Source organism: Molothrus aeneus, chromosome 5, assembly GCF_037042795.1.
Source record: "Molothrus aeneus isolate 106 chromosome 5, BPBGC_Maene_1.0, whole genome shotgun sequence".
In the NCBI taxonomy this organism is placed as follows: Eukaryota; Metazoa; Chordata; class Aves; order Passeriformes; family Icteridae; genus Molothrus; species Molothrus aeneus.
In genome coordinates, this window is record NC_089650.1 from 21,544,067 (window position 1) to 21,558,977 (window position 14,911).

Below are 14,911 nucleotides of genomic sequence, written 5' to 3' on the forward strand. Positions count from 1 at the left end.
AAAAATCTGGTGACAGTGTGGCCATGTTTTATGCACCTCTAGACAAGACAGAAGTTTTATTTCTCCCATGAGAATGGAGAAAAGCAAAAATCTCTCCCTTGTGTAATAGGCAGTACAGTCAGGAAAGGCAGAGCTTGTAGAAGAACCAACAATGGCAAAGCACCATTTGGAAAGGTGGACAAAGACCTCTGAGGATCAAGAAAGATAGGAACCCACAGCTAGTGAGGAGTAAGAACTGTGTGGGGATACCAGAGAAATAACTCACTTGCAGAGCGATAAGGAGCAGAAGGGAGCCAGGACGTGAACTGGAGGACACAGAGGCTGGATGAGAATGTAGAGGGTCCATGTTGGGTACAGAGGAGGAATCAGGAGAAACACTAAGAAAGCTACTTCACATCTCTGGTGTCACAACCATTCTGGTTGTGAACAGTTTAATGGGTCATTGTCCAAACAGTTCATACACCCCCTGGTTCTGGAGTAATTACATCCATTCTTTAAAAAGACATCACATAACAAGGTCTACCAAAATTATGGAAGCAGATAGGAGTACTTACTGCACTAGAAACCAACTAGAAAATAGTGTCAATTTCATAATGATACAATGCAAGTCAAAGATACATTTGCCTCTGCAGCACTGAAACGTGCTCTACTCATCCCACCTTGGAAAGAGAATGCAAGAAAGTGAGGAGGTTCAGCAACAAAGAGAAGAGACCTGAAAAGTATCAAATGTTTTTGTGAAGTCCACATGGGCAAAACAACAGCCATGTGCTGTGGAGTGAAGTCTTTTAGTGCCTCTATACTACAGAACATACCAGGGCTGTGACAGTGGGTGCATGATGTTCTCCCCAGGAAAGCTGTCCATCTGCTCACAGCCAGCCACCACAACCTGGCCTAACTGCACCAGCCTTGGAAGAGCCACTCCTCAAGGAGCCAGCAAGGCAGACTCTTCACCCACAACTGCCAAATTGGATACACTGCATACAGAGTCTACATTGCTGAGCCTCGTGGTTGGTATTTCCACAGCCTCGCAGACAAACAGCTTGGCTGGGTTGCTCTTCCTTGCTGCTTCAACATAGGCAGCACAAACGCTGTTATGTAAAAGAAATCAAAAGCCCTGCTTTAAACTGATTGCAGGAAAATACTGGAGTCTTACCCACACTTTTGGATTTGACAGCAACACAATTAAGCCATGGGATAGCTGTGCTGTAACAGATTCCTTGGACTTGGTTCTATCCAAGGTAGAGTCACACATGAACGCTGGTTCAGTGTGCATTTCCTTACTTGCCAGCAGCCTGGATTCTTGAAAACTGACTCAGAGGATGAGTCTGTCTCAGATCACAAGTCAGGCCCTTGACGTTGGGTCCCAGATCTCAACTTCTGCAACAGCCTCCAACAGCAGCAGTAAGGACAGTGGAGTCTGAGCCAAGGTACAGCTGCCTACAGTTGAAACAGGCCTACAATAAATGCCAGAGGAGGAGGATAAACAGGCTCTAGGCACCAGTGCAAGGAAGGCACTGGTATTGATGTAGGCTAAGGTCATCCCAGGGACCAGCAGTCTGACACCCATGATTAAAGCCCAATTAAGAAATGTTTCCTGACAGAAAAGTCTATTAGGTTGTGGAACAGGCTCCCATGGGAAGTGGAAGAATCCTCATCCCACTTCTCTGTAAGAAGTGATAGGACAGGCAATAGGGAATCAAGCCCTAAGAGCGGTGCGATTGCCTGATACGGAAAGTCTTGTAAGATGCCTCAGGAGTAACACAAACTTTAGAAATTTCCTCTGCCCCTCCTGCAAAACATCTCCTCCTCAGTTCTGCTGATACTGCTGCTTGCAAGGCAGCACCATGGACTACATCACTGTAGCCTGGGTCATTTCACATATTTGGAGGACTGGGGCTTCTAAACCACAGCAGGTAACTAATGTATGCTACAGCAGTCTTGCCAATGACTGCACCCCCAAAACCAATGGGATGATGGCGGCACAGGACAGGAATGAGAGGAGAGGAAATAAGACTTTCTTAGGCCATGTTACAGGCATCTTTATATTAACTCTGTCTGCAAGAAATAATGCAAAGAAAGGCAGTGGAGGATGCAACTAGGATGGAGGGTGTTTACTAAACTATGATTGAGTATGGTCAGACCTGTGTAATAGGATATGGCCTAATATATATGGAGATTATCTTAATTTACAGCAGACAATGTCCCTGTTGATAATATATACAGTATCAAGTAAGTTTCTGACACACTGGACTAGCAGTAACTTAACTGTTTGAGGTCTGAAAGACTCTTTCAGTTTACACTTTATTTAACATTTCATTGCACCCCTTACATATTTCCTTTTTTCTATTTTTTTGAATGCGAAAAGATCAACTTGGTTTTGAACTGTGCAGATCAATAGGAATGCTTACTTTGCCATATTTAAAGCTAGCAGATGCCTATCTCCTATTTGGTTTGGGGGTTTGTTGTTGTTGTTATGGTTTTTGAGGGGTTTTTGGTTGGTTTTTTTTTTTGTTTGGGGATGTGGGTAAAAGAGGTGTTAAGGATTCAAAAATTAATGTTTCATAAAGTTTGAAATCGACGTCTTAACTTGTAACACACTTCCCCTCTCCCACAACACAGGTTGCAGAAGCTACCCAGGGTTGACACCACTCATGAAGCTCCATATGGTTCTGCTTCTCCTCATTTTTTCTCAGCCTAACAAACTTTGGCATTGCACAGATTTTCTTGGTCCTGAGGAAACAGGAGAGATTCCAGCAATTCCAGTTTCTCCTTCCTTTGCTTTTACAAAGCTCCCATGGTGCCATCTGAGAAGTAATGGCAAAGCATAAAGGCAAACTTGTCTGAACACCATTGGCAGTGTAGAGTTTTTCAGACTGCATTCAATATTGGTAACAATTACTTATATTACATTGGAGTTGAAGGACTTCAGTAATATCAGGGCACCTCGGGCTCAGCACAACTTACACATACACCAACAAATGTCTGTGTCTGACTAACAGGCTAGTAAAGTTTTTTAAAGTAGAAAGGCTTCAAAACAGATCGTCATTTTAAAGCACCCATGAGTTGACAACAGTTTGTACAATTATCACAAACCACTCAAAATAAGCTTCCAGTACACCTGGGAAGCGACCATGTACACAGTAAGTACCCTGTATGCACCATAACTCAGCAAGTGCTTTTTGCAGCTCCCTTCTACACTCAGTCATGAAGGATATAGATCATTACAGCCTCCAGCTATAGAGCTTTAGCTCAGAGAGTAGCAGCTCACACTTTCAGCTCTGGAGATCCCCAGTTCAATCTGCTGCATGTCAGCCAAGAGGGCAGCTGTCATATAATTACAGCCACAACTTTGCATGAAAAAAAGTAGGGAGAGCGAACAGAGATCTTATTATAGAATTCTAGTTGCAACCTGCTGAACAGCTCCCTATTTAAAGTAACTTCTTGTAAAGAGGAGGGAGAGGGGGCCAAAAAAAAAGGGAAAAGAGGAAAGAAAATCTTCCAACTCAGCTTCCCAATTCCCTCTGTTTTGCAGAACAAACCAGTGCTGCTTTGCAGCCTTTTGTTCCAAATGCATATGTACACTAGATGAAGCACACAAGTGCAGAGCCAGGAATAAGGCTCCTGGTTTATCAGTCCAAAAAAGAGAAAAAGGAAAAAAAAAATTCTCATTGCTGCAACTGAGGCATCTGAAGTCAAACAAGGCATCATAGTTTCTTCCTGAACTATAACCATCCCACAGCAGCCAACTCACTTAGTTATTCAATTGAAGTATTAAAATTTAAGATCAAGAAATCTTAAGTCAATTGCATCCTGTTTTCTTCAAGCTGTACATACACGCTCTTAGGAAGATTTAACAGAATAGAGAATCCAGGAAGAAAGTATGTTTGAAATACAAAGATACAAAGCACAGTGAAAAATTCACTCTCAAATTAAAAGTTATTTTAGTGAGTGCAACAGAAAACAATAAGACAAAGTTTCTTCTTATCCATTCATCTTTCTGCAAGTCCTTCTGCACAGAGTCATTTTTGAGCCAAACTTTCTTCCAAACCAAGACACTCAAAAACTACATTTGAAATAATGTAATCCAGTTTTTGAAGAAATTGAAAGAAAAAAAAAATCAGTTTTCCCCCAAAAACAATTCTGGAAACCTATTTGAAGCTTAAGATACAGATTCCTTGCAAAACATTGTTTTCCCCTTGACAGTTCCATCCATCCATCCATCCATCCATCCATCCATCCATCCATCCATCCATCCATCCATCCATCCATCCATCCATCCATCCCCCTGCAGTACAAAACCTGTGGACTGCACAAGGTGAATCAACCATTTTGGACCATGAGTAACAAATGGGAGCAAACTCTCCAACTTCCTGCAAACTACTTACCTGCTTGCTAAATACCACTTAAGTGGACTAATCTGACTCAAACTGCTCAGTACCTGCCTGCAAGAACACAGGCTTGCTGAAACACCTCAAGTTCATGCATTCTACACCACCGGCCCTCCAAAGCCCCCTGAAACACACTGCCATGCTTCCAACAAGATTTGAAGTACCTGCTCTGCAGCCAAGCTGGAAAAGGTACTCAGGTAAATGCTAATGCCAAGCACAAACCTGCAACAGTAAACTCCAGAACAGAATTCAGCAACACTTTGTATTTAAACCAGTTGAGTTCTCACCTGACATCCTCTCATCAGCCTTGTTTCTGAGGACCCCTTTTCATTTGGTTCAATATTCTGCTTCTCCCTTCAAGCAAGACCTACTCTGGAAACACACAAACTAGCTGATATCTCCCCCCCTTTAGAAGGGAGTAAGGGAGAGAATAAAGGACATGAAACCCAGTTTTGAAGAAAGCTACATGCAGCTTCAGCAGCACAGATGCATTTGGGGTTGATTATGGACATGTAGTAAAATCCTGGCTAGGGCTCATCCCACAGGAGGAACCCATAAAAAATTCACCTTCCACTCAACCTTCTGCAGCCAAGGAAAGCTCACAAACATCTGAGCCACACTTGTCCAACAAAAGCAGTACTACCCTATGCAGAGATGACTGAAATGAAACACCACCATGCTATTTTCTGGTATTACTTCTGTGAATTCAGCACTGATAAAGGGTTCCAGATAGACACGCTCTGAAGACCCAAATCCTCTGCCTACCTTGAGAACACATGCAGAAGGAACAGCAGCAAAACCTATACATACTTTTCTCATCTCTTCCAGCCTCCCAAGGCTGAAATGACTGACAAAGGTCCAAAATGAGGAATACACGTAAATTATTAACGTTGCACTAGTAGTCTCACTGTTGCTGCAACAGTCTAAAGACTTAACAGAGGCAAGCTCTGCAGGGAAATACTACTTTACTTCAAAATCATTCATTCAGGAAACTTACAGAGGAGAAAAGAATCACTCTGCAGCACACTCTGTCAAACCCCTCAGCTTTAAGACCCTTCATTTTTAAAGCAAAAGCAATTTTAACAAGAACAGGAAATTTATGTGAAGCATAAGGAGCTTCAGATTTCAAGTGAGCAACACTGGAACAGCATTACTTCTGGACACAAATCCCAACACATACATCTTCTCACGCCTGACCTGGAAAGCCCATCCCACTTCTGACAGCCAGGTAAACGTTCTGTTTCTGCAGCCTCTCTGCTGGAACAGCCAACTGGCATACCAGCAGGAAGACAATGGGGAGCCATGCTCTACCAACTGGAAGGGAGCCAAAAAGCCACTTCAGTTTGTTCTCGGATGGCAACCTGTGCTTTACATCCATGCAAGGCTCCAGATTCACATTCCCACCAAGCTTTTATTTCATTCCAGGTCTCATGCAGTACCTGTTGCCACAGTAGCCACGTGACCACAGGCAGTACACAGAGAGAGACAGCTTCCTACTGACATATTCCCTCCTCTCTCCTGTTGCAAGGGGAACAGTTTATGCAGGGGTATTAGTCCGTTTTACATTAATTTCAAGAACTAGGACAAATAACCTGAACTTTGACATTTCTGAAAAAAAGTTAAATTATTTTCATCTCCCTCAGCAATCAGAATAGACTTACTTTTCATTTAAAACATGAAATTTCCCTCCCAAAATATCTGAAGTAGTTACTGAAATGTTTTCTTTACCAAAGCCTGCAAAGCCTCAACACTATTAATAACATTTTGAACATAAAGAGGCACAACTTTGCTCCATACCAACAAAAAAAACCACCAAACCCAGTCAAGTTTTCACACAATGAAGCAATTAATTTTTAAACTAGTATTTTCTATTAAAAGTTCTCACATTTAAAAACCCAGAAAGGTTTCCAGTAACTCTAGACACTGATGGGGACAAAGAAAAAACAGACCCTACCCCCAGCTGGATGGCATTCCTCTCTTTGGGTGCAATGTGGTGGTAACATTTGATTGACGCATCTGATCCATTCCAAAACTCCAGGCGTTGTTTTAATCATCAATGGGTAGAATCCTATTAATTTTCAGGGGGGAAAAAAAAGAAAAACAGAAAAACAAAGTAGAATATGGATACAGGACACAGAGCACCCCACGTTTGTCTAGCAGATCCAGCTGATTTAGCTAGATCCACAATAATCAACAGATTGAAGACTGAGTTGATGACTGAAACTCACATCTACCAGCAAAAGCCCCTTTTTCCATTCCACCCTCTTTCTGTCATCTCAGCTCAGCCCAGTCTCTCAACACAACCTGGAACATTAGTCCCATACCAAAGGAAATGAAATAGGAGTAGGGAAAGGAGTGGGAAGAGATAAACCAGGGTAAATAGGGATAGCATGAAAAGCCCATTGGCACGCAACCAAGAGCCTACACAGGCCCTTTCTAGAGCAGAAAACAGGAGATCAAGCACGTACGAGGAGACAGCGGGAGAACAGATGTGGGAAGAAGGTTCAAATGTCCCTGGGCTCAGGGGGTAAAAAATGGCAGCAGAGCACAGCAGTGAGCCCCAGCACACACAGTGATCTCAGACTTCAGCAGCAGCACCACGTGACCCACTGGCTTGGTGTCTGCCATCACAGGCATTTTCAGTATATCAATATTGATATTGGATGGTATGAGCAATGTCATGTGAACCTTCCACATCAACTAAGGCTTCCCAGTCTGCCCATAAATTTATTTGGCTATCAGCCAAACCCAGATCCACCAATACTAATCACTTTTGCTCTGAAATAAGCCTCCACTTACAGTCTTGCAATGAACAGTCACTGTTGTTTCATTTCAGTGCTGATGACAACTGAAAGCCCTAAGGACCCACAAACATAAGAAGTAAATGCTAAAGGAATTTACCCATTCCAGAAGCAGACAGAAGGTGAGCATCTGACCCTTCCAGCTGGCCAGCCCACACATCAGACCAGCCCACATCCCATTCAATTAAACCTGGAGACTGGTACCTTCCCACTAGAAGTGGAACTCTGGCTGAATGGTCAGCAGGACATCAGGAAAATACTCCTGGTCTAGCTGACCAGATGCCTGTTTGGGAACACAAGCTGGACAAAGGTCTTCGGACATCCTGCTGTTCCTTATATCTGTTCTGTGTTCCCAAGTCTCAGGAGGATTACCAGCAGAGAAGTGCTGGGTGAGGAAAAGTAGAAAAGGCAAGAACAAGCTGATGTACTGCAAAGGGAAGGAAGCAGCAGGTTGAAGATGGGATTTTACAGTAGGAAAACAGGTTGCTAGAGTGTAGAGCAGAATCTGGGGGGAACAGGAGGTGCTGGTCACAGAAAAGAGGCAGGCAAAGACTTGCTACTACAGGTAACAGTAAAGGCCTGTAGCCCCAGGCTGATAAATCAGATATTGCTGCCAAAGTCTCACACCAGCCCCTAAAGCCTCTAGCACTGACTGGGGGGCTCAGCAACAAGCAGGATCTGCCACAAGTACGTCCACCCAACAGTTTCAGGTAGACACAAGTTATCTCAGGTCCAGACCATTAAATGCCCTGATGATAAGGACAAAGACCTTGAATTCCACATGACAGGTCCCGTGGAACTCGCACAATGAGAAGGACACATTGCTTTGCCCAGCCTGCACAAGGACCACACAGCTGCAGCTCGTGCCTCCCTTAGGGTCCTCAGAGCCAGTGGCTGCATTCCCAGCCAGCCTGCCTTTGTAACCAACCCCCTGCCCGCCAGGAGGGCCTGAACCCTGCACCATCAGCAGTGAAAGCACAAACCTCCACCTCATGCTCTAAATAATTAAACTCTGTGGGAGCATCAACAGACTCATAAAACTCTTACACAGACCAAGCCAGTCATTAATGAGGGTCAAAGATGAGTGCTCTATTTTTTTTAAGAGTGCTTTGATGCATGGGGAGAGTGGTGAGAGGAGATCTTCATTACCCTTCTCTGGTACCTGATGAATTTTTCCTTTCCTGGCTATCAACACCTCCTACTTCCACCCAAACCCCATAGCACTGGCAATCATCCGGACAGCCAGAGACAGTTGGAAGGGGTGTTTGGATGACATCTGAGCAAGCTGGTCACCTGCAAGTAGGGAAGCAAGGGGCCTTGCTGAGCAAAGCCAGGCTCTACCAGAGGCTCAGCCGGTGCTTATTATGAGGTTTGGGTTTCCCCAGGGCCAGTGCAATGCTTAAAGTCATGCAAACCACAACCTCACACAGTCTCCCCTACAGCAAGGCACAGAGCAGAGCACAAGGCAGTAAAATATGTCAGGATTATTAGCTTGGGCTCAGAGCCAGAGCTGGGAGCTGCCACAAGAGTAGGGAGGCTGCCTGCAGCCCTGCAGGTCAGCAGGAAGGAAGTGGAAGTCCCCTGACAGGCAAGGAGAGGCAGCATGCAGGAAAGGCAAGCCACAGCTGAGAAAAGGTCACAGAAACACCAGTCTGACCCACCCCTTCTAGCATTAAAATACATACATATACATATATATTTATACACACACACATATATATATACACATACACATGGAAGATCCTTGCTCCTGTGCTTTGTTGAGACATTTTAAGGAAAGGTCTGCTCTTCCCATTCTATCTACATTCCCCCGATCCACGTCAGCTTTGGAAATGGTTTCTTAGACTTTCCATCAATGAAAGCCTTGGGTAGAAAGAAGGAAAAACAGGCAGTTTTGGGGAAAGGATCACCACAAGACAAACACCCCAAGCAGCAGGCACGGGTGTTGGATGCTCTGTCAGCAGCTCCAATTCCAGCTTGCACCAGCCCAGCCTCTGCCTGCTTTCTCTGCTGCATTTGCTTTGTGTGGAAGAGAGGCCCCAGACTGGAAGTGGCTCCAGTGCCAAAAAAGTGACTGGTGTAGCAAGGCCAGATTCTATTTATTAATTATAAGTAGAACTGATAGATGCCCCTTTTTACAGGTCACTAGAAACCTTCTCCCAACAAGCTCCGATACTTGGACATGCAGAGGGAAGTTAGAGATTTACACACAGTATCAGCATTCATCTTTTCCATCATGGCAAAAGCAGCAGCTGTTACTTCCCTTATTCTTGGAAATAAGGGGGGAAATAGCTAGGACTCTTGAGCCTTGGTACCTCTTCCCTGTCACCCTTTGGCTACCAGGGATCCTGTTACTATTCAGGGCAGAAGTGCTCCACAGGGCACACATTCCAGGGGGCTGAGCCATCCCACGTGGCCAGGCTCAAAATGGCAGACAGCGATGAATAGGATAATTAGAAAGTACAACAGCAACCACAACATAAAAACAAGCAGCTTCTATTACAAGAAACAGTTCTATGGCATGGCTAGATCCATCACCCCATATGCTGGGTTGTGGTGGTGCCTCAGGAGCCTGCTGCTATTATCTGTCTGCAATCACATTTCAGCCCGTCTTTCTGCTTAATGCTCGAAAAGCAAAGCTAATCAGATTCACTCTCTCTTTCTGCCTAATGTCTCCAGTTCTCAAGCATGCTCCATACTGCTTCAATTGATGTTCAAGTAACACTAGCCAGGAGCATGCAGTGCAAAGAAAAAAAAAAAAGGAATCACCTATTAATTTTAGTCCTTCTTTGCACCTATTTTGTCTAAAATTTCTTCTACGCTTCTACGCTTGATCTTTGCAAACAAAAGTCAGGAAATTCCCATTTCTCCCTCTACACCAGATCCAGATCCCATATGAGCTCCCTTCTTCAAACTGCTCCTCCAGTGGTATCTGGGCAATTAATTATAGCACAGACCTCTCAGGCTTCCCTCTTACTCTCTGGAATAGCTTTTTAAAATGTTTGCTGGCTAGGAACTTCCAGATTAGGATGTCTTCTGCTGGCACTGTAATAGCCCCTCTTTGTTAATCTATCTGAAATGACCATCACATGCTCTGCTACTCCCTCTCCCTCCAATACTATTTAATTACTACAGTCCTTCATGGGAACTCTAACATGCTCTCAGCATTTCAGGTCTGAGGACAAACAGGACCCCAAAAAGGCTGCTTTTTAACTGCATTCCTTTGCACTCCAAAGGGCAGCTGGAGCATTGCTGGAGTCAGCTACAACACCTGGATCTTTATTAGAGCAACCATCACAAGAGCAGATAAGCTGCCCCCAGACAGGGCAGATTGCATGAAAATTCAGCAAAGTGATCCAGGAAATCCAGGAAGAGACTGGCTTACAGGAACACCCATCATCATGAGAAGAAAAGTTACCCATTACAAGCACAGTAGAAGATTTGCCAGAAGAACAACAACTTAAAAGAAAAAGAAATCAGCAAGTATTTACACGAGAAGAGAAAGAGATGTAGGTGGAAGACAAATCTGCCAGGATACATATCTCTATCCAGGAGGAGTGAAAAAAAGGGAGACTGCAGAGATGAAACCCCAGACAGCCCATCAGCTTGCGCATCTGTACACATTCCCCAGCTAATACCCACTACACCAATCAGAACAATGGCAGCTCCAGAGAAGACCCTGATTATCCAAGCTCCTTCACTAACATCTTCCCCAGAGGCTGCATGCACGTGCAAAGGAATAGAAAAAAACCGTATCTCTCAATGAGATTACTTCCAGCATTTTCTATATTGCCCCCACTCTTACAAATGTGTCTTTAAAAAAAATATTGCAGCTGGCTTATAAATGTGTCAGTTTTTTAAAAAACCCAAACATAGCCTTGAAAACAAAGACACTTTGTACTCACCATATCCAGTGGCATCATTATTTAATATCAATGCACTGATTCTTTCCTTTATTCACTCCATCCTTGGAACACAAAACCACTGTAACAGCCACCCAGTGTATAATCTTACCATTCAACACAACACAACCCTACAATAACCTTTCTTTTGCCATGTCTTTGGCTACCAATGAGAAGAATTTAGGTTTAAATGCTTCAAAAACCCAACCCAACTACAGTACAGCATGAAACAAATCTCTAACTCTCAAAGCTGGAGCGAATTCTCTCATCCCTGCCTATGACTCTCCTTATTTGAAAATAGCTGCACAAACATTTCTAATTTGTGCACCACACCAATTGCAGCCTGCCCCTCCTGCCAAGTACAGCTGCTGGGTCAGTCCACACATGCACAGGCTCACTGCATCCTGCTGCCTCTGGCACACTGCTCTTTACTGACATCATCTCCACCTTCATGTTGTAGAAAATTCACCAGGCAGGCACTGTTTCTGCTCCTCTAGCCACAGGGCAATTGCTGTAGGCCAGCAGATGCCTCCATCTCATCTCCAAATCCACACTCCAACCTGCACTGTGCTCCTGCTAAGCAGATGCTTGGGCACGTGTCTCGTTGGACACACGTCCTCCTTCAGCCAGCACGGGCTAATGCAGCTACACCAAAACATCCCTGGCACAGCTAAGGCACAAACACCACCCCTGCCAGTCAGCAGAAGCTAAGTTTGCCTTGGCCATTTTGCATGGAGCCTGAGCTTCATCTCACCCAAGGCTTCATCATATCCCTGAGCAAGACAGCACTATTCTACAACACCACAGCAGTGTCCTGCAAGGGACAATTTCTGCTAGTGTCTGGAAATTAGTTAGGCAGTAGCACCTGGAACAACTGCAAGCCACAGTTCGGAGAAGGAGAGACTTCCTCCTGGTGCCATGGTACCCAGCTGCAGGCCTGGCTCACCATGGCATGCAGAAAATTCTCCAGATGTTTCCTCTCCTTGTCATTTACCCCAGACCACCTTGACCCACCAGCGCCAGGGTCTCGGTCCAAATAGCCACCATCACCAAGTTTGGGGAAGAAGCTCTTTTACAAACTTGGCCTACAGCTGTCCCACCAGGCAGTTTTCCTTTTGCCCTCTCATAAAGAATGATTACAGCTACTATTTTTTGAGCCTGTTAATAATAATACATGAGCCTAATAATAATAATTCTTAGGCTCCCAGCAATGGGGTCTCAGGAACTACAGTATGTCTCCAATTGTAGAGGCAATGAAACTCAACCTTTTCCTTTTTTTTCCCCTTTTGAAAATACTGCTTGGGAATGAAGTCGGCATCTGGAGGCACATGAGCATATCTGAGGGACAGAAGAGGTGCAGGGAGGAAGGGAGGGATCTGAAAATGAAAGCTGAGGGTGAGGCTTCACATTACAACTGAACCAGGCTAATAGGTCACTGCTGCCAAAAAAAGGGGGGGGCCCATTTTCACTTTTCTTTCATTCCTTACCTTTCACTGCTGGCAAAACAAATCTCGCCCCTCCTCAGCGGCAGCTCTGATACGAGCCTGAACCTGGTGAACAGGTTCAGCTCTCTGTCCCAGGAGAAAACAATTCACTTTTTTTTGGTTTTGGGCAAGTCAGCTTTCCAAAAGCTGAACAAGCTGTATCCACAAGGCAAGAAATGTGGCCACAGAGCCAGAAGCAACGCACGATCACCCCTCTTAGGAGGAGCAAGTGGTTAGATTGGGTCAGCCACAGCAAGAAAATCCATCCTAAGACACATGAAACTGCAGTTTCATCCAACAAGTATACTGGTCAGCACAAAACAAGTGGCCTAGCTGAAAAGCCTGCAATAGAGGTGTTTGCTAAGACTCTTAAACCAGGTAGTTGTACCTATTTGCCTAGTTTTACCTGGTGTCCACACCAGGAGCATTTATGAAGGCAGCCATGCAGATGAAAAACAACACTAAAACTGAGCAGATCCAAACTAGACAGAAATACAAGAGGTACTGCAGGATTTCCAATAATAATTTTCCCTATTTCTAAATTGGACTTTGTTATTATCAAACAAGATGGCTGCCTTCATCACTATGGTAAAGAAATGTCTGTTTTCATTACGAACTTAACAGTTAGTTTCAGGGTGAATTTTTCTTTTCCCATTAGCTTATACATCATCAGATGAACAAAAATTATGCTTTTCCTTTATTAAAAAAAAAAACAACCAAGCCCATATTAACTCCACTGTCTTTATTTCTCTCCTCCACCTCTGCTCAATTACTAGAAGCAATTTACAGACAATAAATGTAACTTCACAGCTGCCTGTATGAAGTATTCCCTTCATTTTATAGATGAGGTTACAGGCTATAGAGAAATTAATATCAGCAAGGTCTACTTCAAAGCTGGATAAGCAAGAGGAACAGATGCACTCTTAAAGAATACAGATCATGACTGTACTCTAGTAAAACTAGTAATAAAGGATTAAGAATGTTGTCAGTTGGATATAAATTCTTTGAATGTATCTGCTTAAACACAGTAACAAACAAAAGCTTGCTTTGAGGTTTTGCTTGGGTTTATTCTGTTATTATTAGGAAGAGCATTATGAGATTTCAGATATACTGCTCACAGACCAAACATGCTGGCTTTACCAGTAAACATTGCCTGACTGCTCACCTCAGGACTCAGAGAGGCTCTCTTACCAGCTGGTGCATGGTCACCAGGAATCTGCTGCTAGAAACTCTGGACATCATTTTAATCAATACAGATAAGCAAGCCAGGAGAGAGTCCAGTGTTATCTGACAGCCTCATGGGCTTTGCCAGGGCTAGGAGCAGCAAGAACCAGTGTCTGTTGTTACAGCTGCCAGCCATGACTGTGAAAAAGCACTGGGAGTAGCAACACTAAAGGGGGAAAAAAAAATCCAAAGGTGCAGTTTTGTGCAGGCACGCTTCTGATGATAACTGCTCCTTAAGGCTTCATAAAAATGCACAGCCAACTTGTCTTCTTCCACACATTATCAGAGCTCAGAAACAGCACCTGAGTCTAGTTATACAATTCAGCAGGCACAGCTTCTCCTAGGAAGCAACCACCACTAGCATGCAGGTACTCCAAAGGCTGAGTCATCTCAACAGGCCCTTCAAGGGAAAATAATCCTATTAAGAATTGGTGTGCTGGTACTGAAGGCAAAAAGGAGTGTTAATTTTGGCAGTTAATTACACTGTTTCCACTCCATCCATTTTCTACCAAACCTAACACCTATAAGTTAGTAAATTCAGCATGCTCCTCCATCCATCCCCAAGGTCCTTTCTTGACCCTAATCTCCTCTTTAGCCAGCAACTGCCCATCATTGCCCCTGTTTCCTTATCCCTGACTAACACAAATTAGTATTTGTACAATCACAGAGCTTGAAAACCTAATTTAGGACTTAGGCCTTCATTTCCAGCCTGCATACAAATTCCTTCACCTGAGGACAGGTTACAGCACTCCCCCCTCTCCTAAACTCTCCCAAAGGGGTGGACTGAGAAAGAAACCAGTGGCTTAGGTCAAAAATTTTACTTTTGAGACTGGTAGATCTGTTGTGGAGACTGATCCACTGATATTTTTCTAATATAAGAAACATATAAAATGCCTAGAATTTGATATCTGCTTTTTAATTAAATTGAAATAAGTAAATCACAGCCTGTTGCCATGGAGAATGAACAGACACGGCCTCTTGACTCCAGGGCAGGATCAAGCAGGAGAGGCAGACAAGGCTGTGAAATTAAAAACACCTATTTTAAAGCAAATGGTCTTGATAATTAGCAAAAAATGTGGCATAGGGAAATAATATAACCATATGGCAGGAAG

General features: G+C 43.9%; 1 protein-coding gene across 3 annotated transcripts in view; it reads right to left on the reverse strand.

Annotated features, from left to right (window-relative positions):
- TCF20 (transcription factor 20) overlaps window positions 1-14,911 on the reverse strand; it is a 129,198-nt gene that overhangs the window by 111,203 nt on the left and 3,084 nt on the right. For all 3 annotated transcript variants that reach the window (XM_066549652.1, XM_066549651.1, XM_066549649.1), the window contains exon 2: window positions 6,343-6,456. The gene's annotated coding sequence lies outside the window, so the exon portion shown is untranslated. The remainder of the gene's footprint in view (window positions 1-6,342; window positions 6,457-14,911) is intronic.